Here is a 25,205-nt window from a genome sequence, read left to right on the forward strand (position 1 = left end):
TACTCACTTAGCCCCATTCCCCTGATGAATGGAGCACATCATACCCCCGCCTGTACTCTCCTGCTTAGCTGAATGATAGAGTAGAGTTCTGATGGCACCCTGTTTCACCATTGTATTGTACCACTGCCTCCCGAGGACACAGGTGCAGTTGAAGTTGGAACATGTGGTAGCCACCGCGGGACTGCAGTACAGTTGCTGAAGTACGGGACAGCCCTGCTAGATCCCAGACAGTTTGGAGGTATGCAGTGGTACTGATGATTGATGCTGGGTTAGCATAGCATTTTTTCATATATTTGTAGTTTTGCAGACTGTATTCAATTTCAGAGCAAACCTTTCAGCTCTACATAGTAACCAAGGTGCTAAACCAGGTCGTCACCTTCTGAGACCCGCTCATTCCTAATTATAGCCTTTAAGAACGAATGAGCCTTCTCCTGTGTTTAATTATCCCCCCGTGATGAAGGCGATCTGCTAACCACACAAGGCCTCATAAGTAAATGAATTGTTAATGTTAAAACGCATATGGTAAGCTTAAAAACCATGAGTCGCAGAAAAAGCTTACGGTGCATATTACAGACAGTTAATTGTTTAAATGCAATAATACTCTAAGGCAAATTCTAACACTAGAAAGTTTAATTAAAACTGGCTGGGGAATGTTCAGTGGAGGCTCATTAGGTGCTGTACTCCGCTAATGCAAATCTGGAACTTTATATTTTTCTATTGGATGTCAGAACTATTTATGTAGTAAAAGTCTTAAGATAAGCTGAAATGAAAATAACCGTTTCCCTGACTCGGAGAAGACAAAATGACTCAGCTTTTGGAAAATGGTTTCATTTAATAGGATGGAATTATGCCAAAAACATTAGGTGTCATTTATCAAGGCGTCACACTGATATGCTTTCTGTACTGGTACTTGGCAAGTACCATAATTCTTCTTGTTGAGATTCAGTTGGTAGGGAGAGACTTTAGGATATAGCCAGAACCCTGGTCTGTACTGATGAGGAGCAACAATTCTGAAGTGGTGTTGTCTACAGATAGGTGCTTGTGGGGGTGTGGACTCACTGTGTTGTAATGGATTTGGATTAGGACTAAACCTGTGAGTGGAGTCTTAGTGATTCCTGAGTATTCTCACTTTAACCCATGTACAGGGATCTAGACATTGCTGCAGGAACCCCCCAGGCACAAGTGTAGTCTCTGGTGACCGCACCTAACCTAAATTAGCAACAGGTACCAGGTCATGGTGCAAAATAAGGAGGCAGTTGGCATAATGAGGCAAGCTGAGGTTAGAACAGGCAGAATATGTGTGCAGCGAGTCCGTGAGGAGCCAGAGCAGAGGATGAGAGTGGTAGTGGCTCTGACTATAGGATGTGTCACAGTGGTTTCCCTCATGCCGTTGCTCCCTAGGGCTGATGCAGCACATTGAGGGTGCACCATTTCTTTCCTTGGGATACTCCCTGTAGTTGTGAATGATGATAGTTTGAGGTGCCCTTGACGTTGCTGGTTGTATGGGTGCCTGGCAGGAGGTGTAGTAGTGCAGTGTAGGTGTGGTACGAGTCAGGAAATAGGCCAGAGTTAGAAGAATGAATGTCTCTTTTTACTTGAGTGCAAAATAGGAGTTGTAGTGCATCCAACAATAGTCTTAACACAATGCAAATCCTTTTCCCAGTATCAAATAATGGCACTCTTGGTATGCTAAGTTGCTAAAGTCTCTCTATTTAGAATTTCTGGCTAGCAACTGTAATCTGGAAATTATGGCTATTGTGTCCACTGTGAGATAGAGGTATTAGAGGCACGCCTTGCCAGGACATGGCTAAGTGTGACGGCTGTCTAAATTGTAGTCCATCACAAGCAGCAAAGTCTGTATAGCTGTAATTGCAGATTACCTTCATGTCTCCTATTCTTGGCCATGCAGATTCTAGGTTCTTTTTTTCTCTCTTTCTTGTTTGTTGTAGCAGAAGCAGTACGTTTCACAGAGATTAGATACTCTCTAGATCCTGAGGCCTAAAGAGAAGGAGCACATGGACTTGCTTCCTCCTTTCTCATAAACTAGACTAGAACTCCCCTCTGCCAAGAGGGGAGAAACACAGTGTCCATGTCCCTTCCAACCATACCAGGTCATGCTGGATTGCATAAACATAGCATAATATTGCATTACAATAGGAACCAACCATTTATTCCTTTACTGGGATGCTGCACGTGCACGACGGTAAGCAAGCATAGTCCAATAGCAGGTTGGTCATAGTCCGAAACATTAGAACACTGTTGAACCTTATTTCTCATGCACCTGAGTGATGGATAAAGGGGTTTCTGCTGGGGAAGAATTACAGTGACGCATGCTGGCCCTTTAACAAAGAGATAGGCACCCTGCCACAGTCACATGCCAAGCAGTATGACTCAGGACCAGCAGCAGTGGCAGTGAGCATAGTGATGGTAACAACGGAGAGTGTAGAGGCAGCCGCTCAAGATAACTGCCACCAGTACGCCTGATAGTGTCTCTGGTTTGGCTGATGACCCAAGCTATATTTCAAGGCTCTTTAAAGGGAGTCTGTCAGCAGTTTAGATCCCTCAAAACTGCTGACAGTGCTTGACAAGTGATGTGTAAACCATTTGAAACATACTTATGTTGTTGGCTATACTAGTTGCATTTGGAAGAATTTTTTTTAAATCTGTCTCCAACACTGTTTTTGCTGGGTGTTCCCTAGCTGTGAATTGTCTAGGGCTCTCTGTAGTAAATGCTCTACCATGTCCTTGAGTGATAGCTTTAGTGGTCTCCAGAATTACATAAGAGATTATATAAAATGTATACTATATGGTTTCATACAATTTATTGTAAATCTTATTGGTTTAGCACCAACATCAGTGGGTTACATTAAGCTGACAGTGTAAAATGAAATTAAGCCTGCACCATCTTGTGTGTTAATGCCCCAGGAATTACTTTAACTCCTACTACATTGGTACATTTACAGATTTAGCTTCTTCGAAATAACCACCCAGAATTGCATTGCAAAGTGATTTTCTAGGTAGGGGGATCTTCTCTAAGAAGCCAATATTCTTAGTATATGGTAGAACTGAAAAATCTGTCACAGGAAACCTTGTTTGGATAAAGGGGTGGCCTTCTAAAAGAGCTGGTTTTGGACACTCATATGCTAGTTGGAGGGGTCCCCAGTCCTGTTTGTTTTCTCAAATGGGATGTAACTGGGCATTCATGGTATCACTCAGTACCAAACTTATAGTTCAGGAGCCTGGAGGCACAGATTTTCACCATCCATGAAATATGCCTTCCACTTTAAGTTAAGTATGGCTTTGAAATGTTTGTTGGCTCGTACAAAACATCTAGCATCCTCTGCAGTCTTCACTTGTCCACCTCTCATCATCACCACACTATGAGTGTCTGTTTGACATAAATGTACATAATTTACATATGATTACATTAATATCCATATATTTATATGTAAATGTGTACTTCAGCAGGTGATCTTAACCCAAGCTCTCCAATCAACAGAGCTCTGTTGTGCCCTCGCCCCTTGTCATTGTCAGAAATAGAAGTCATGGAAAACTTTTTTTTTCTTCCATATAAGTGCATATATGCCATACAGGTAGACCATGAAGCTGCTATACTGTAGGTGCTTTGTACAGAGGGAGGCCAGCACAGACTGTCTTCTTTTCATAAAGAGCCTAAAAGATAATGGTCTGCACTGCACTATGGATGAGATACTGGTGGAGAGGGAATTATCCTGTATTACAGTCTAATAAAATATCATAGCAGTCTCAAAGGAACTAACGCTCTAAAAACTTCACTGCATGCCACCGTTCAGTAATATATGCCAATATGGTAGGTATAAAAATCTAAGTGTAATAGCTGATGATGTTTTGGTCCTCCTGGACTTTGCTTACTCTGTCATTTGTATGGATGAAGAATGAGAGAAGTGCTTAATAGCGTACTGTTTATCATGTTGAAGTATTTTTGACATATTTTAATGGATGGTGATAAGCCACGCTGGGAACCTCTCTTTGGAGGGCCCACAATGCTGGCAAAAATTATATTGTCTTAGGTGGTTAGGGGAGTGGTGGTATCTTTGTGCATTAAAAAAAACCCAGAAAGTACAGTTCACACAGATTTTTTTATAGCGTTTCTGTACACTTGCATTTAGTGGAATTTGTTTGCCTTCAGTTTTGGGTGAGTTTCTTCCTGTAAAAAAAACAGCTCCAGATGTAAGCTGAAGGTCTATGAGAAATATAGTCAGGACACATAAGCATTTTTCTTCTACTGACATTTTTAATTAGGTGGTATCTTTGGAGGCTCAGTTTTTTTTTTTTACTTTTTGTTGTTGTTTTGAGCGTTTTTACATCTTTAACAAAAAAAATCTGGTTCACACAGTTGTTTAGGAAAAACATCTATATAATTTTTTTTAGTGAATGATAAATGCCAGAGCAAATTTGTGTGCAAAGGGGCCCTAAAAGGGGTTGTGCAAGAATGGTGGGGGGGTTTTCTACCAATACCCCCTCCCCCCGTCATTCTTTTAATAACTATGGTGGTAGTTTATTAAGACCTGCATTTTATACACCGGTCTTAATAAGCCCCTGCGCTGGCAGTGGATTTGCCAAAGTTATGTAGAGGCACCGGGGGATCCACCGCTGCTTCTAAATCTATGCCAGCTCCCTTGCTGTTGTAGATTTAGACAATTTTCTACTCAGGCGTAGAAAATGATGAATGAGACGGGACTGTCCCCTTTCCCTGGCCACGCCACAGCCAATCTTGTAGACCTGGCATGAGCATGGAAAAGTTTCAGAACCAGAAACACGCTTAATATAGACGTAGTTCTGTTAGTAAATAACCCCCTATATTATTTCTCAGGTGCGCAGTGCTGAAGCCCAATAGTCAACTCATTCTGGGTGCATCTACAGTAACTGTATTATAATCAAATTCACTTCACAAGTCATATTGTAAAAATAAGTGTCCTCATTCTGATCCTAGATCCTATAGTTTTATAATTTGATCCATTTGTTTGCCACAAAGTGCAATGCTTTGCCCTAAAACACCATTTGACCTGACAGCAACTTGTAAATTCACCCCAAAATCACCAGAACAATGAATATAGTTGCATAAAGTTTTAATACATCTATGGGTAGGTGTCAAGGAGTAGCATCACGGGTATAAAGATAGAGCGGAGGTGCACTCCTTGAGCTGCCACCCGGTCCCCTGTCCCTGCCTACTTGCATCACCCGCCCTAGGTGACGGGGTGCAACTGGGCGACAGTCCCTGACCTGAGAAAGTGCAAGCAGAGAGATAGAGACAACAGGGAAGTGGACAGCCAATGAGAGGTAGCACTCGAGCAGACAGAGAGGTGGAACAAGCAAGATACCACCAAAAACGGAAGGGCGAGGCGGATCAACTAGCCGGGGTCAGTCCAGGAGGTCACGTCAGTACAAGAGAAGAGGCAAAGACTAAATCCAAAAGCAAGCTGAGGTCAAAATCCGAGAGGTAGCGTCAAGGTTCAGGGAGCAGGCAGAAGAGGTGTCAGGAAGCAGATCAATGGTCAAATCCAAAGGTAAGCTAAATAACAATAATAATACACACAGCCTAAGGGACCAAAATCACAGGCAACCTGTAGCCAGCAGGCTGCCTGTATTTATAGTGGGGAGTGAGGGTCATGTGACGTGGCCAGCGTCACATGACCGACAGACAGACAAGTCGAGCACCGAGTGATCAGCTCGGCACTCAAGGCAGACCTAGGAGCAGGGAGCCTCCCAGCTAGCAAAGCCGCCCTGGGAACGAGGCTGAACACAGATCCTCGCTCCCGAAGCTAAGCAGCAGGTCTGCGGCTGATGGGAGATCTAGTGCGCCTTCGACGCCTCGTTACAGGTAGGTGCACACAAAATCTGCTGTGGAATACATTGTGAATTCTGCGCAGAAGCCATGCCAAGAAATGACTTCACTTCTTGATGTAGATTTCAAATTCAAGCAGAATCGACCCTCAGCCCTATGGACAACAATGCAGATTCCAAATGCAAACAATACGTTTTTTAACGGGATTTTACATTGATTTTGGCACGGATATGTGCTAAAATCTGAGTTATTCCCTAGCATATTCAGTATATCCTAGAATGTATCCTAGTGATATGCCATAACAGCCTTTGACTAAGGTCACACCACCACCATTTATTTCCATTGTTGCTGTATTTGGCCCATAACTGACCCGGACAAGAGCCAAACAGATTAACTATAATGAGGTCTATTTGGTTTCCATTCAGGTTCCTTCTTTTGTAGTGGAGAAAAAAATCCAGCATGCAGGAATTTTCTCTCCTCTGTTTTTGATGGAATCTGCGATGGAGGCCTGACACAGATGTGAATGAGCCCTAAGATGGGAATCCCCTCTCAAAAATTTTTATCCCTTTCAACGCCTTGAAGCACCATCAGCAGGACTATAAATGGTGCCTTTTCTCTTCTGCTTGGAGGAAATTGATGAGGAATTAGATTTTCCGGCTGCCGCTTACAATTGCTCCAGCTGATAAAGGCAGAAATTCTAATAAATTAGGATAAGAGGATATTAATGATTTCCTTATAATGCAATTCCCTATTATACCAATTAAAGGGACTGTAACGATTATTGATTTTGTTCCGACCAGCTTGGTCCTGTCATAGAAAGGACGAATACATTCAGCCGTGCATTATGAACATTTTCACGTGTGATTGAGTGGAGTCTAGAAATAACATGTTTTTACCCATTAAGCCCTTTGTGAATTATTACGTTAGTGAATTTTAATGACCATTTACTGATGCTTTTTAAGTGAACAACAGTCCATAATAGTTACAGCCACTTAGCATGTGACATCTACATTTCATGCCAGATTAAACCTTGGAGGATTTCAAGACAGATGGGTCTATTTACTAATTTAATGGTTTTCAGTCATCATCTCTCAGGGTTGCAGTTGCTCTTAAATTGACGAGAATTTCCAAATGACGCAATATTTACAAAGCAAGGAAATTGGCTTCAATGCATTTATACATCAGACGAATCTGCTTAAATTGTTACTTTATATTTATTTGCTTTGATGTAAGGTTGTAATTTAAAAGAAAATATTTTTTTTTTAAATTGATGTTGCTTGGGGCCTAATGTGAGGTGATGTGAGTGGTCAGTGTGGACACTCTGTAGGGGGCGCATTAATTTCTGTAAAATATGTATTTTGCAGTTGGCATTTCTGTACTAATGGAGAATGCTCTGTACAATATTTTCCCATGCTCAATGTACAAATAACCATACAACGTCTAATTGTCAGTGCCAAACAGTGCCGTGACCAAATAGTAGTGCCATGTATTGGCATGATGCTATACTGCTATAATACTGTACTGTGCTGCTATCACCATACTGTACATTGTATAGTACAGTAGTAGTGCCGCCACATTGTAAGTATAAAAGCAACATACTGTAAGAAAAGTAACAGTGATGGTAATAACCCACTATAGTATAGAATTAAGAACTGGGGTCATCCTAAGCCTCGGGCGCCAGGTCTTTTGTGGAGCCCTCTTCGGGAAGATGAAGATTTGGCATTTGTGAGCCAGACATAACTTTGCTTGCACCACTGAGCTCCATTTCATTAGCCTGCTAAGCCTTGTGCAGCCTTCATACCTTCACTACTGGACTGCAGCTGGAAAGGACCCCCGGGCTCCTCTGCAGCTAAACAGGCTGCACAGGTCAGTGGTATGTCGGTATGTCCGTCCCTTTAGTCTTTTTTTTTTTTTTTATATCTCTGGGGCTTTGTGTGGTGGTAAAATCTGCCCCTGCTCTTCAGCAAGGACAGCTGATGTGCCCTGTGTAATCGTGCCCAACGGCCAGACCTGGAGAGCCAAAAAACACATAAGGCTGCTTTAAAGGTGTTGTCTCACTTCAGCAAAGGGCATTTATCATGTAGAGAAACTTAACCACTTCAGCCCCGCTAGCTGAAACCCCCTTCATGACCAGAGCACTTTTTACACTTCGGCACTACACTCCTTTCACCGTTTATCGCTCGGTCATGCAACTTACCACCCAAATTAATTTTACCTCCTTTTCTTCTCACTAATGGAGCTTTCATTTGGTGGTATTTTATTGCTGCTGACATTTTTACTTTTTTTGTTATTAATCAAAATGTAACGATTTTTTTGCAAAAAAAATGACATTTTTCACTTTCAGCTGTAAAATTTTGCAAAAAAAACGACATCCATATATAAATTTTTCACCAAATTTATTGTTCTACATGTCTTTGATAAAAAAAAAATGTTTGGGCAAAAAAAAAAAATGGTTTGGGTTAAAGTTATAGCGTTTACAAACTATGGTACAAAAATGTCAATTTCCGCTTTTTGAAACAGCTCTGATTTTCTGAGCACCTGTCATGTTTCCTGAGGTTCTACAATGCCCAAACAGTAGAAAAAACCCACAAATGACCCCATTTCGGAAAGTAGACACCCTAAGGTATTCGCTGATGGGCATAGTGAGTTCATAGAACTTTTTATTTTTTGTCACAAGTTAGCGGAAAATGATGATGATTTTTTATATATTTTTTTTTCTTACAAAGTCTCATATTCCACTAACTTGCGACAAAAAATAAAAAATTCTAGGAACTCGCCATGCCCCTCACGGAATACCTTGGGGTGTCTTCTTTCCAAAATGGGGTCACTTGTGGCGTAGTTATACTGCCCTGGCAATTTAGGGGCCCAAATGTGTAAGAAGTACCTTGCAATCAAAATCTGTAAAAAATGACCGGTGAAATCCGAAAGGTGCACTTTGGAATATGTGCCCCTTTGCCCACCTTGGCATCAAAAAAGTGTCACACATCTGGTATCGCCGTACTCAGGAGAAGTTGGGGAATGTGTTTTGGGGTGTCATTTTACATATACCCATGCTGGGTGAGAGAAATATCTTGGCAAAAGACAACTTTTCCCATTTTTTTTATACAAAGTTGGCATTTGACCAAGATATTTATCTCACCCAGCATGGGTATATGTAAAATGACACCCCAAAACACATTCCCCAACTTCTTCTGAGTACGGCGATACCAGATGTGTCACACTTTTTTGCAGCCTAGATGCGCAAAGGTGCCCAAATTCCTTTTAGGAGGGCATTTTTAGACATTTGGATCCCAGACTTCTTCTTCTCACGCTTTAGGGCCCCTAAAAAGTCAGGGCAGTATAAATACCCCACATGTGACCCCACTTTGGAAAGAAGACACCCCAAGGTATCCAATGAGGGGCCTGGCAAGTTCATAGAAATTTTTTTTTTTCGCATAAGTTAGCGGAAATTGATTTTTTTTTGTTTTTTCTCACAAAGTCTCACTTTCCGCTAACTTAGGACAAAATTTCAATCTTTCATGGACTCAATATGCCCCTCAGCAAATACCTTGGGGTGTCTTCTTTCCAAAATGGGGTCAGTTGTGGGGTGTTTGTACTGCCCTGGCATTTGAGGGTCTCCGCAATCATTACATGTATGGCCAGCATTAGGAGTTTCTGCTATTCTCCTTATATTGAGCATACAGGTAATGAGATTTTTTTTTCCGTTCAGCCTCTGGGCTGAAAGAAAAAAATGAACGGCACAGATTTCTTCATTCGCATCGATCAATGTGGATGAAAAAATCTCTGCCAAAAAAAAAAAATGGTGGGGAAAGGCGTCTGCCAGGACATAGGAGCTCCGCCCTACATCCATACCCACTTAGCTCGTATGCCCTGGCAAACCAGATTTCTCCATTCACATCAATCGATGTGGATGAAAAAATCATTGCCGGGATTATATTTTTTTTTATATATATGTACAAAGTGTTTGCCAAAGCATAGGAACGCCGCCTCCTCCTCAGCTCGTATGCCTTGGCAAACGTATCTGTCACTGCAGAGGAGAAAATCTCGTCTTGCAGCGCCGCATACACCGACTTGCGTGTAATCTGACAGCAGCGCAATGCTTCTGTCAGAATGCACATCGGTGCTGCAACTAGTAGATCGGTTGGTCCACCTGGAAGGTAAAAAAAGAAAAAAAAAAAAAGAAAAAACCAGGCCACAACGCAATAATTTTATTAACTTTGGAACAGAACATGTAAACTTTAACTTTTTGAACTAAACATTAACGTGTTTGCTTACTGTTTTTTTTTATTTATTTATTTTACCTTTATAGAACAAACCTCTCCTTCCCCATGGGTCAATGTGCAAAGCGCAAATCGCCCAAAGATGTGGCGAAGTGCGTTATGCACTTTGTCCCATGTGAAAGGAGACGTTTGCAGCAGCTGTATGTGAATGGGCCCTAATAGCCCTGTGTGCCTGTCCTGGTGAGATGATCCCTATGCTAGGTGTACCTGTGTGTGGTACTTCCGGAAACACTCCCCTAAGCATAGGGCAGGGTGGTCAGGACAGTCAGGACAGAAATAGCGGGTGTCACGCCTTATTCCACTCCTGCTACAGACACGACATCTTTTTCGGGGTGACGGGTGGGTTGAGGTACCAGCAACGACATTGGGGAAATGTCGCTCGTGTAGACGGCTAACTACACTGGTGGATGGGGCCACGGAACCTCCTGGATACAGGAGGTTCTCGATGATCTCTTCCTGAAATTTGAGGAAGGATCCAGTTCTCCCAGCCTTACTGTAGAGAACAAAACTATTGTACAGGCCAATTGAATTAAATATACAGACACCTTCTTATACCAGCGTCTGGTTCTGCGGGAAACTAAATACGGAGACAACATCTGGTCATTGAAGTCCACCCCTCCCATGTGAAGGTTATAGTCGTGGACTGAGAGGGGCTTTTCAATGACACGGGTTGCTCGCTCAATTTGTATTGTCGTGTCTGCGTGAATGGAGGAGAGCATGTAAACGTCACGCTTGTCTCTCCATTTCACCGCGAGCAGTTCTTCGTTACACAGTGCGGCCCTCTGCCCCCTTGCAAGACGGGTGGTAACGAGCCGTTGGGGGAAGCCCGCGCGACTAGTTTCCGCGGTACCACAGGCGCCAATCCGTTCTAGAAACAAATGCCTAAAGAGGGCCACACTTGTGTAAAAATTGTCCACATAAAGATGGTACCCCTTGCCGAATAAGGGTGACACCAAGTCCCAAACTGTCTTCCCACTGCTCCCCAGGTAGTCAGGGCAACCGACCGGCTCCAGGGTCTGATCTTTTCCCTCATAGATCCGAAATTTGTGGGTATAGCCTGTGGCCCTTTCACAGAGCTTATACAATTTGACCCCATACCGGGCGCGCTTGCTTGGGATGTATTGTTTGAAGCCAAGGCGCCCGGTAAAATGTATCAGGGACTCGTCTATGCAGATGTTTTGCTCTGGGGTATACAAATCTGCAAATTTCAGGTTGAAATGGTCTATGAGGGGCCGAATTTTGTGGAGCCGGTCAAAAGCAGGGTGGCCTCTGGGACGGGAGGCGGTGTTGTCACTAAAGTGCAGGAAACGCAGGATGGTCTCAAATCGTGTCCTGGACATAGCAGCAGAGAACATGGGCATGTGATGAATCGGGTTCGTGGACCAATATGACCGCAATTCATGCTTTTTTGTCAGGCCCATGTTGAGGAGGAGGCCCAGAAAAGTTTTAATTTCGGAAACTTGGACTGGTTTCCACCGGAAAGGCTGGGCATAAAAGCTTCCCTGGTTAGCGGTTATAAATTGTGTGGCATACCGGTTTGTCTCTGCCACAACTAAGTCTAAGAGCTCCGCAGTCAAGAACAGCTCAAAAAATCCCAGGGCCGAACTGATCTGAGCTGTCTCAACCCGAACTCCAGACTGGGCAGTGAAAGGGAAAACTACAGGTGCGGCTGAAGTTGGGGACTGCCAATCAGGGTTTGCCAGCACCTCTGGGATTCTAGGGGCTCTACGGGCACGTCTTTCACCATGTTCTACGGCAGTGCTGGTACTAGGTCCAGGAAGGGCTGGGCTGCTGGTGTATGCCTCACCACGTAATCCGACAGCACCAGCCCCACTCTGCTGCTTTTGAAGCGGATCCTGCGCAACCTGCGGTCTAGCGACACGGGGCCGGGTACGCCTGCTGCTATCAGGGACCTCAGCCTCCTCGTCCAAACTTTGGGTCAGAGAGCCACTGCTTTCTACAGGTTCGTATTCTGACCCGCTGGATTCATCAGATGAGGGTTCCCACTCCTCATCCGACTGGGTCAGAAGCCTGTAGGCCTCTTCAGAGGAATACCCCCTGTTTGACATGTGGGCAACTAAATTTAGGGGTATTCCCTGAGACTACCCAAGAAAAAAAAAGCAAGCCTGTCTTACAAAGGGGAGGCTAGCGAAGTACCGGAGGCTGCTGCGGTTGATAAAAAATATCAAAACTGATTTTTTGTATTGCCGCAGTGCGTGTAAAGTGAATGTGCAGCGATCAAAAAAAAAATTTTTTTTTGTCACTGCGGTGGGGCGGGCGTGGGCGAACGCACGTGTGGGCGACCGATCAGGCCTGATCGGGCAAACACTGCGTTTTGGGTGGAGGGAGAACTAAAGTGACACTAATACAATTATAGATCTGACCGTGATCAGTTTTGATCACTTCCAGATACTATAAAAGTACAAATGCTGATTAGCGATACGCTAATCAGCGAATAACGGACTGCGGTGCGGTGGGCTGGGCGCTAACCGATCCCTAAACTACCTAACCAAGGGGCCTAAACTATACTGAAACCTAACGGTCAATACCAGTGAAAAAAAAAAGTGACAGTTTGCACTGATCACTTTTTTCCTTTCACTAGTGATTGACAGGGGCGATCAAAGGGGTGATCAAAGGGTTAATAGGGGTGATCTGGGGGCTAAGTGTGGTGTAGTGGGTACTCACAGTGATGTGTGCTCCTCTGCTCCTCTGCTGGAACCAACCGACCAAAAGAAGGAGCAGAGGAGCACAGCAGCCATATAACCCCATCATATTTACTAATATGATGGGTTAAATGGCTGCTGATTGGATTTTAAAAAAATCAGCAACCTGCCAGCCAATGATCGTGGCCGGCAGGCTGCTGACGAAATACTCTGCTGCGAAATGCCGGCCCGCGATGCGCATGCGCGAGCCGGCTGTGACGTCGTCTCGCGAGATGACGCGCCGATGCGTCCAGGAAGAACAAATCAACCACCTCCCGGACGCATCGGTGCGTTAGGCGGTCGGGAGGTGGTTAAAGAGGACCTTTCATCTGGCAAAACATTGTGAACTAAGTATCATGATATATACAGCGGCGCCCGGGGATCTCACTGCACTTACTATTATCCCTGGGCGCCGCTTCGTTCTCCTGCTATGCCCTCCGATATGTTCGGTCACTTGGTTATAGTAGGCGGAGACTTAGGGGACATGATTATAGGAGGAGGATACTGCCCTTGTTCTCCCAGCCTGTGAGCTCTGCGATTGGCCAGCGCTACAGCCTAGGAGAAGGAGACGCCCAGGAGAACAAGGACAGTCTCCTCCTACTATAACCAAGTGAACGAAGATACCGGAGGGCATAGCGGGGGAACGGAGCGGCGCCAAGGGATAATAGTCAGTGCAGTGAGATCCCTGGGCGCCGCTGTACATATCATGACACTTAGTTCACAATGTTTTGCCAGATGAAAGGTCCTCTTTAGTAAGTGCCTTGTATTAATGTATTGTGATTGTCCATATTTCCTCTTTTGCTGGCTTGATTTATTTTTCCGTAACATTATACGCTGCTCGTTTCCATGGTTATGGCCAGCAGTGGCCGTGCTTGCACAATAAAGGAAAAAGCACCGGCCTCTCTGGTGACCAGGACAGTGGGAGCATGCATAGATCCGTCTCCATACGGCATTAAAATGATGAGGCAAAGTTTTATTCACGAAAAGCTGACGGCAGTAAACTTTCTCCATGACAAATACACACGTCATGGCATTAAACTGTCACCATGTCTACACACAGCCAGAGATCTCAGCTAACCAGCCCGGGACCAATGAGGGCGGTCCCGGGCCGGCGATCTCTCTGATTGGCTAGTCTGTACATTTCCTAAAATGCTTTTATTGTGTTAAAGTGAACTAAAAATAAAAAAGTATACATATTAGGTATTTCCGCATCCGTAACAACTAGCTCTATAAAACTATCACATCGTCTAACCCCTTAGTGTAATACGAAGCGATCAGAAAGTCATATGTACCCCAAAATAGTACCAATCAAACCATCACCTCATCCAGCAAAAAATAACACTCTACCTAAGACAATCGTCCAAAGAATAAAAAAAATATGGCTTTCAGAAAATGGAGACACAAAAACATGATTTTTTTTCAAAAATGCTTTATGATGTAAAAGTGAAACAAACAACCAAAGTAGACAAATTTGATATCATCGCATCCGTAACAACCTGCTCTATAAAAATAGCACATAATCTAACCCAGGCATCCTCAAACTGCGGCCCTCCAGCTGTTGTAAAACTACAACTCCCACAATGCCCTGCTGTAGGCTGATACCTGTAGGCTGTTCGGGCATGCTGGGAGTTGTAGTTTTGCAACAGCTGGAGGGCCGCAGTTTGAGGATGCCTGATCTAACCTGTCAGATGAACATTGTAAAAAACAAAAAATAAAAACTGTGACAGAACGGCCACTTTTGGTAACCTTGCCTAACAAAAAATGTAATATAGAGCGATTAAAAATCATATGTAACCCAGAATAATATCAATAAAACTGTCACCTCATCCTGTAGTTTTGGGGTCATTTATGGGGGTTTTCTATTGTTTTGGCAGCTCAACGCGATTACAAGTGTGTAATGGGTCCCAAATCATTTTTAAGCAAATTTTGTGTTCTGAAAGCCACTGGGTGCTCCTTTAGGTTTGGGCCCTGCCGTTTGTCAAGAGATAAGATTAGGGCCACAATGGGGGTATTTCTGAAGACAGGGGAAATAGGGTGATACATTTTGTGGTGTACTTCTTCATTTTCATGTGCTTTGTAGAAAAAAAGCAGTCTTTAAATTTACACTTTTGTGTAAAAATGAAATTTTTTATTCTTTTCACCTTCTTAGCATTAATTTATTTAAAAGACTAGAGGGTCAAAAAACTCATTACAACCATAGATGAATACGTTAAGGGGTCTAGTTTTCAAAATGGGGTCACTTTTTGGGGGGTTCTATTACTCTGACACTTATAAACCTCTGCAAACTTGGCTTGTTGCAGAAAAAAGTATGTGCTTAATTTTTTTTAAAATTTATGTTAAAATGGTAAGTCTCCTAAATAAATAAAAAAGTAAAAGTATTTTGTAATTGCAGCATAAATAAAGTAAAGATGTGGAAATATATTTCTGATAAAAAATATTAAATAGTATTTATGTATGTATGTGAAATATTGCAGTTGAAAATAGGAAAATATGCCAACTTTTTACAAATCTTCATAGCTTTTTAAGTTTTTTAAGACAGATACGCATATTTTATCGGTTAAATTTTACCACCTAAGTAAAGTACAATATGTGAGGAGAAAACAATGTCAGAATTACTTTGATGTGCAAAACCTTTACGAAGTTATTCTCTGCTAAAGTGACACGTGTCAGATTTCCAAAATCTGGCTTGGTCATTAAGGCCCAAACAGGCTTGGTCACTAAGGGGTTAAAGTGGTTTTACACTTTAGAAATCAACTACCGAAGTCTCACGATAATTTGTGAATAACTAACTTTGCCTCATCGGAGGTCATACATTTTAATGCTGTATGGAGACGGATCTCTGTACAGCATTAATCCGAAGTTTTGAGCGACGCGACTGTGGATCTAGGATCCGAAGCTCGCTTCGCTCATCACTACTCACAATCACTGCTGCAAATCCCTGATCAAATACTGACCACTGACTATGTGAAAGCGGCCTTAAAGGGCAGCAGATTTGTACCTATGACACTGGCTGACCTGTTACATGTGCACTTGGCAGCTGAAGACACCTGTGTTGGCCCCATGTTCATATGTGCCCGCATTGAGAAAAATCATGTTTTAAAATATTCAAAGGAGCCTCTAGGAGCAACGGGGACAGATTGAAGAGAGAATAAAAAAATACAAAAAATAGAATAGTTTAACAAGTGAACTGACTTTCAGTGAAATTGGTCCCAGTGTGTATGAGAGAGAGTAATCAGATTTTGTATTGAACAGGGACTAATGTGAAGAATCTCTGCACAGCGTTGAGGAATTCATTGGCTGTATATAAGCATCAAGAAATAGGTAGAATTATAAGCATATGCAAGTAAAAAATACCTAAAAAGTTGTTAGCCTATCAGTCGATATGACAGCAAACAATAAAAAATGCTTAGATGTAAATATACTGCAAGAACAGTAGTAGAATAGCGCCATCTAGAGTGGACTATATTATAGGGAGGCTAGGACAAAACTATATGCTATACTGGGCAGTTGCAATGCAGATGACAACCAAGATGTGATTAAGCCAGGGCGAGGTGGGAGTTCTCTACCTGTGATGTCAAGAACATATTACACGGAGGACTAAGCCTTGAGTGAAAAGGAGGAAATTAACCATGATGAATAATTCATGACCAGATGGAACCAAAAGTTCCTTAAGGGGTTGTAATAAAAACAGACTCTCGTCTTTTAAAATCCATAAAATCCCTTTGTAATTTCTCATTGTCTTGTCTGCTCTGTGGTACTGAAAAGAAAATAAGAATATTACCAGCTATGAGCGTGAAAAATCGGGAGATAGTAATATCGTGAGATATTCTCAGCTGAGAGGTTAGACAGTTGTCCACCATCATTACCTTTTTAAAAATTGCTACAATTAACCTTACGGCTGGTTGGTTTCGGCTGAAATATACCATGATACCGCAAAGCCATGTCTAGTTTTTATGGATTTAAGGTATATCCAACCCATAACCTGAACCTTCTTGTTGTTGGGAATGTGTGGCAAGGGGAGAAACCCTATTTATCTCAGCATCATGGAATCCCACCACCCGCATGGCCGTGCCTACGGTCTAAAAACATACTGATAAATCTTAATAAATTGGCTCTAGTATGTGCGAGAGGGAATTAAGACTACTTTAACACTTGCTTTGTTAATTCTGGTATTGAGGTCCGGCAGAGGATCTCAATACCGAAATTAAATGGATCAGTTTGGATTTTGCACATCAGGATGCATCTGTTCTGTTAGGATGTGGTTGTGTGAAATCAAAACGGAAAAAAAAATGATCCATCACTAAATACATTGAAAGTTAATGGGTGACGGATATGGTTTTTTAATCTCCATAAAAAACTTCACCATTGACTTACGTTGTTTTCAGAGCCAGATCATTTTTTTTTCAGTTTTTTAGGACCCGACACAAAACCGCAGCTTGCAGCGGTATTGTGTCCAGTCACAAAACTGAATGCTGCTGGAGCAGAAGACATCCTAATGCATCTTGAACATATCTCTTTTCATTCTGAATGCATGAGGGCTAAACTGAATTTTTTTTTTTTTCCGGTATTGAGATCCTCTGCCGGATCTCACTACCGGAAAACAACAACGCAAGTGTGAAAGTAGCGTTAGTTTGTTAGCCACATTCAGAACAGAGACAGAATAATGACTACAAGAGGGGAGATCACTTAATTGGCAGACAGGATGACTTGCCAGAATTGTTCTGGTCACATGACCATTGGGTACAAGGCCAAAATTGAGAATAGTGAAATTATTTTGTAGTGCAAATATACTGCTTTTCCTTTAGCTGACTAGACAGTCTATTTAATGTAACATTTTTAACTTAAAGATGTTCTTTGGTCACATAATGATTATTGTTGTATCTGTCTAGAGTACTGCAAACCCTGCATATTTTTGCCCTATATACAGTACCTGTTTTACATGTCTGCACTTTCTTCCCCTGTTCTCAGCATCACTGCATCCTGGCAGGATGTTTACATGCAGAACTTCCTGTTTTTCACACCTTCCAGCTGGGTTTTCTAATCAACCCCTGCATGCTTTGCTCAGTAATATTTCTTAGAGCTTTTTTCACATCCACTGCTGGTTTACTAACAGTTTAGTTAGGAAACACAGTAGGAAGCTGACAAAAAAAAACAGGAAGTTCTGCATGTAAACATCCTGCCAGGATGCAGGGAGGCAAAGAAAAGGAGAAGGAAAGTGCTGCCATGAAAATCAGGTCTTTGGAGCAAATATATGCAGTGGGGTACTATGCGCAGATTTAAAAAATTATGGGACCAGAGAACCCCTTTACGGAAGCAACTAGCATGTGTAAAAATCATTTTTGTTGTCAAAGGTGTCCATGGTCTTAATTTTTTATTTCATTGGGAATGTGTCAAAATCTTATAGCTCCTACCCATGACAGATCTTCTGCCTGGCTATTAGCTTCACATCCTCCATTCATTCTTATGCTGGGTGAGTTAGGTGGCAACCTTATAAGAGGCAAAAGCTGTTATTTTGTATTATTAGTATTATTATTATTTGTCCATATTATGTTATTTATAGTGGTTGTCAACTATTTTATTGAATTGGGTACCTTGGAGAATTCCACACATTATTTTTGAAAAAAAGAAATCTTTATGACATTAAAGTAAAAGTGAGCTGCAGTTTTTCTTGAATCAAAAATACTACAAACTCTATTGAGATTGTGTACCTGGACATGGAGTCCCTGGGGTATGCCTTATGGCGTCTTGTTGCCATGATTATCGGGGTAGATACCGCTGTAACATGGACTCAAAGTGACATGTCGTAAAAAAAACTTTTAGTGTGCCTCTGCATAAACTGAGGGCATACATGGATGATATATAGCACCATAAACTATCATGGTCCCTATATTTTGGCTCTTTACAACTCTAAGGTTGTTCAGAGCTGTAATAAGCCTTTGTGCATAAACTATTGTAGTGCAATGCTGAGTGCAAATGCTTCTTGGTTCTTACCCACCAAGCCTCTTCATAATTCGATTTGACCTCCTCCTCCTCTTGATAAAGGAGAAATCAAAAGGACCAGCAAGTAAATAATGATACCATGACAAAAGAAGTGCACTTATTGCCATAAGAAAGGCTGAACTACCTTTCCCATCTCCTCATTTGAATAACAGGATCCGTAAAATGAAATGTAAACTGAGCGGCGAGCTGCTTGTGTAATGATTACCATTGTGTTCTTGAAGCCTGTAAAGGGGGAATATTAATCACCAATATTATGCGAATATCGATAATTAATATTCATAAATAGGAGGAGCCATCTAGTGAAGACTCCGCCTATTTATACCTTTATATAATAAATACACAATACTTTCGCTATGCTTTACACTAATCACTAATGCTAGCTGCATGCGCCTTACTAACTACCGCTAACAAGTACACAATACACAAAGGGTACAAGTAACACAGTATTTAATACACCAAGCACGCAATACAGTAATTACACAACACTAAATACACAGCACTCCACTACACTACACGTTCCCAAATTCCACCCACAAACTAACTATACAATACACACATACAAGTATAACAACCCACCCGCCTAGCTCTATACTGTCCCTACGGGGTTCCAAGAGGGTATAGATTCAGCACTGCAAGGGTTATTTGCCAGTGAGTGCTGAGGTTAATACCAGCAGGAGAGCTGGGGTATTAACAATGGGGATAATTGTACAGCAATGCAGGGGATAAATACCCTGCAAGTGTACAGTGAGGGGGGGGGCCAGTGGGATCAGGGGTACAAACAAGGATACAATAAGGCAAGGGTTTGGGGGGTCAGGGTGTCCAGTAATCAGGGCCCAGGGTACACATCAGGGGCAAGGGTTATAAGGCAGGGCCCAAGGTGCACATCAGGGACACAAATATAGGGGTTACAGGACCAGGGGTGAGAGATATAGCGGTCGGGGGTCAGGGGATATACTTAATCCTTCCAGCGTTAGTAGGCCTCTTCCAGACCGTCATCATGGAGCCGCTCTCTCCCATGTGTCTCTGAATCTAGTCTGGTTGCAAGAGAGAGGCCTCTGTTCGGTTTGGGTTATTATAGCCCCAAAACAGCCCCCTCCTCCTTCCTCAGGCATGTGACATCATCGTGTGCGTGTGACGGAATGCATGCACTCAGATTGCAGCAGACAATTGGCTGGCCCCCTGAGGCTCACAGCACCACACACCCAGCCATGTCACAAACATAAGGTGGGGCCGCATAGTAAATAGGCTGATAAACCTCAAATCAATTGCCTTTGAAGTCACCAGTCAGCAGTCACAAGTGTATATACATAAAGACGTGTGCAAATACATACACACATATCTATATATACACACACTCTCATAAACCTGGGGCATCACATACAGGGGACATACATATGTCCCCACTGGCCATACATGGCCAATATATACACGGTCATACAGGAAATATATACTAACTATAAGGGGACACATATATACTAATATAAGGGGGATTATAAGGGGGCACAGCTTCCAGGGACCACATATTTCCCACAGGGGCCACCATGAGCAGACGTGCGCAGATGCTGGGCACATCTGCCCACATCGTCCCATGATGCTGTGGTTAATGTATGCACATATATACCATACATGCCTGCACGTGTTTGCAGGCATGCATGGATATATATGCATACGTCTCAACCCTTCCTCAACAAAGCCACTTAGGACTTTTGCAAGATGTTTAAGAGAAGGCTGATGCTTTTTTGTTTTGCTCAAGTAGGTTGAGCACAATTCTGGAAATACAAGCTTGACGCCAGGTTTTGAAAAAGAGCAAGATGACAGCAGAAGGGTACTTCATTAAAAAAATAAAAAAAATAGGATGAGATTTATGGGTAAACTTAGTTTGCTTTTTTTAGGTTAGTGTTGATACTGTTTGTGCTGCATGCATTTAGATATGGGTTCTTTCCTTTTTTCTATATATTTTTTTTGTAGTACTGTTACCCTGGAGCATTTTTAATAAAATAACCAATAAGTGACTAGATTTATGGGGTGTCTTTAGTTTGGAGATCCCTATATAAAATACTGTAGTGTCAATTGAACTGTAATTCCTACCATAGCATATTGTTGCTAAAGGATCCTGGCTGCAAAAGCCAAAGGTTTACAAGTTTTACCAAAACTTTTCCCATCAAATGATACTGTATATCAAGCTGCTCAGCCCCTCCTGCCCTATAACATGCTCCTGCATGTTGTAATGTTTCATGATTTTCAGTCATGTACTGTATGAGATTAGAACCCCCCCTCCCCCAAGAAACAGTGCCCCCTTGTCTGTATAGGCTGTGTTTGGTATTGCTGTTGAGTCCCATTCACTTGAATGAGGCTAAACTGTAGTATAAGACATAATCCCTAGAAAAGAGGGGCTCTGCTTCTGGAAAATAAAAGAAACCCTTTTCTGTTTTTATACAACCCCTTTAAACTTTTAATAAGCCAGTCACATCTATTCAGAGCTTAAACAACTACAGAGAGGCAAATTAACGGATCCATCAACAGCAGCTTGTTGGAAGCCTCCATTCAGTAATGCTCTATTTTAAAATTACTGCCAAAGTCAGTTTTGCAGTTTTCTAATATTTTGCACACAGACCCACCCCCACCCCAAAAAGAGCTATTATATGATATTTATGAATGGTTTAGTCTGGTATGGGATTGGTTGCATGGGAATACAGCGCATCATTTTATTAAAATAGCTCCAGGGTGACTTAGTAAAATCTCTTGAGTTTATAGTAATGAATTAAAGTGATGAATTAGTTTTGGGTAGTCCGCTTAATGAAATGTGCCTAGACAAGAATATATGGGTATAAAATATGTTCTGCTGATTGCAACAAGATCACGCTCAATATCTAGTGAATATATTTTTTGTGAAATTGTTCGAGTCCCACAATTAGTGAACTGCATATCCTTACTGATCATTTAAAATTCTGAACCAGTGTAGAATACCAGTATAAGTGATTAATGCTGACGTTGGTTTCACCATCGAAAGGCAAGTTTACGTATTTTAATCGGCAGTGTATTCCCATGGATTTTTTATATTCAAAGTGATAGAGAAGTGCGGTAAAGAGCCACAAATATGGGGGGGTCTACCGTATAAAACCATATTCATGATGAGCAACTTTAGGATTAAGAAACATTGTAAGTGAGGCTATGGGTATTGTAGGATTTCTGCTATTACTCTGAAAGTTATTGAGCAGACACACATCGATACAAGAGCCTGGAGAGGGTAGATATATTACAAGCAAAGAATTGCATTCTGTTGATTTGCTCCTTAGTTAAAGGGTTTGACCATTTTGAACAACCCTATTTTGTTAGAAAGATCCCTCAACTATATGCTAATCCATGGCTTTCTGCAATTAGATGCATTCAGTGGAGACTGCCAGCAAGGATTTTGGAGGGGTTATCCGCATTTCATTTGAAAACAAAAAACAGCAACTTAAAATGATTTACAATATTAGAAGATGAATATTCACCTCAGCAATTCCCTAATATTCACACTTCCCAGGTCTCTTATTCCCGGTCCCTCTTGACATGGATATTTGACTCTTCAGCCAAAAACTAACCAGAGTTGTGATGTGCCATGTTCGGTGACTGGCTGCAGTGGTTACATCTTTGTGTCTAGAGGAAGCAGGAAGTTAGGAACAGCTGGATTCTAATTTCCCATAGCACCACCACAGGGAAAATAAAGCATGGCCTAGTTCTCATTGAAGTCATTGGACTGTCCAGGTTATGCACTTGCATGTCTTGACCTCTGTGATGTCGGTGTAACTCAGTGTTCTTCACTCTAGAGAATAGATTTGGATCTTGAGCATTGGATCCCAATTAGGGTATTTCAAAATGGATTTGTTAAAACAGACAACCCCCTCTTTATATGGGTTATCTCCTCTACACAACAGCCTTTTAAATTGAAGCCAACCCCACAGAGGTCAGCTAGCATTGCCAAGGGAAGCTGGAACCGGCCATACAAATTACAGAGGTTGACCAGTTTAGAAAACCCATAACCTGTTAGGTAATTTTGAGTTACTAGTGTTAATGGAGGGTGGTACTCCTTATCTCATGGCCAGAGTATAGAGCACTTGCAAAAAGCATCCTCCTCCCTGTCCACCTCCCAATTTATTCATTAAAATGGTCACGGTAACTTGAGCACTTACTGCCAGGTTTCCCCAAACATATTGTCAAGGGACCCTTCTAAATTGGACTCCTTTAATGGATGACTTCTATGGCATACATTGCCTTACAGAAGTATTCACCCCCTCAACTTTTTTCGTATTTTGGTACATTACAGCCTTAAGTTCAATGTTTTGTTAATCTGAATTTTATGTGATGGATCAGAACACAATAGTCTAAGTTGGTTAATGAAATGAGAAAAATATGTAAATAAAACTATTGTTTAGAAACAGAAAACAGAAAATTGGCACGTGCATATGTATTCACCCCCTTTGTTAGGAAGCCCATAAAAAGCTCTGGTGCAACCAATTACCTTCAGAAGTCACATGATTAATGAATGATGTCCACCTGTGTGCGATCTAAGTGTCACATGATCTGTGATTACATATTGTGAGGGATTAGCTCTCTTTCGGGGGTCACTCTCTTAATTATCTCCACAAACAGCCGTGTTACAGGGCCAAACTTGTATTTTAATCTTGCTCCAGAAAAACATAAATAATACAAAACAAACACCTGCCTGGCTGGGCTCTAACTAAACATTTGGTAAAATCCCTGACTCACCTATACAGTGCTGTTCAGATACAGTGTCAGGTCCGGCTTTCTCAGCCATGCGTATACCAGCCCCCCAGGCTGTTACACAGTCAGTCCAGGCTATGTCCCAGCCTTGTGGTTTCTCAGCCTAGCCGGGCTGAAACCACACACCCAGAGCCTCACCTGGCCTCTGTTTGCAACCACGCCCCCTATTGACAGTCTGAGACGGGCTTTTACTTCCCAGTAATGATCCCAGGTGATTACACCTGGGGATCCCTCATGCTAGGGATAACCTACCCTGGAATGAGAGGGGTGGGTTGGGAGATCCCACTACCAACCTAGCTCCCAATCCAAGTAAAATCCAGCCCTCAAATACTAAACAAAATAGCTCCAGCAACTATGCCTTGCTGAAGCCAGCACCACTCTGGAACTTTACTTATCTCACCCAGTTGAGGAACCTGGGTGAGATATACCCCTCTTCCGGGATCCTTATTCACTTTAGCATTCACATCACTACAATATACACCTCTTTTTTGAAAGGCCCCAGAGGCTGCAACACCTAAGCAAGAGGCATCACTAACCAAACACTGCCATGAAGACCAAGGAACTCTCCAAACAAGTAAGGGACAATGTTGTTGAGAAGTACAAGTCAGGGTTAGGTTATGAAAAAATATCCAAATCTTTGATCCCCAGGAGCACCATCAAGTCTATCATAACCAAATGGAAAGAACATGGCACAACAGGAAACCTGCCAAGAGACGGTCACCCACCAAAACTCACGGAGCGGGCAAGGAGGGCATTAATCAGAGAGGCAGCACAGAGACCTTAGGTAAGCCTGGAGAAGCTGCAGAGTTCCACAGCAGGGACTGGAGTATCTGTATATAGGATGACAATAAGCCGTACGCTCCATAGAGTTGGGCTTTATGGCAGAGTGGCCAGAAGAAAGTCATTACTTTCAGCTAAAAACAAAAAGGCACATTAGGAGTTTTCGAAAAGGCATGTGGGAGACTCCCAAAATGTGTGGAGGAAGGTGCTCTGGTCTGATGAGACTAAAATTTAACTTTTCAGCCATCAAAGATAACGCTATGTCTGGCACAAACCTAACACATCACATCACCCAAAGAACACCATCCCCACAGTAAAACATGGTGGTGGCAGCATCATGCTGTGGGGGTGTATTTCAGCAGCCGGGACTGGGAAACTGGTCAGAGTTGAGGAAAAGATGGATTGTGCTAAATACAGGGATATTCTTGACCAAAACCTGCACCACTCTGTGTGTGATTTGAGGCTAGGACGGAGGTTCACCTTCCAGCAGGACAATGACCCCAAACACACTGCTAAAGCAACACTTGAGTGGTTTAAGGGGAAACATGTAAATGTGTTGGAATGGCCTAGTCAAAGCCCAGATCTGAATCCAATAGAAAATCTGTGGTCAGACTTAACGATTGCTGTTCACAAGCACAAACCATCCAACTTGAAGGAGCTGGAGCAGTTTTGCGAGGAGGACTGGGCAAAAATCCCAGTGGTAAGATGTGGCAACTGCTCATAGAGACTTATCCAAAGCGACTTGGAGCTATGATTGCCGCAAAAGGTGGTTCTACAAAGTGTTGACTTTAGGAGGGGTGAATAGTTATGCACATTGACTTTTTCTGTTATTTTGTCCTATTTGCTGTTTGCTTC

At 42.4% G+C, this 25,205-nt stretch overlaps 1 protein-coding gene across 2 annotated transcripts in view; it reads left to right on the forward strand.

Moving 5' to 3' along the window:
• STK39 (serine/threonine kinase 39) overlaps window positions 1-25,205 on the forward strand; it is a 347,782-nt gene that overhangs the window by 148,747 nt on the left and 173,830 nt on the right. The gene's annotated exons all lie outside the window — the stretch shown is intronic.

This window comes from Bufo gargarizans, chromosome 8 (assembly GCF_014858855.1).
Source record: "Bufo gargarizans isolate SCDJY-AF-19 chromosome 8, ASM1485885v1, whole genome shotgun sequence".
Lineage (NCBI taxonomy): Eukaryota > Metazoa > Chordata > Amphibia > Anura > Bufonidae > Bufo > Bufo gargarizans.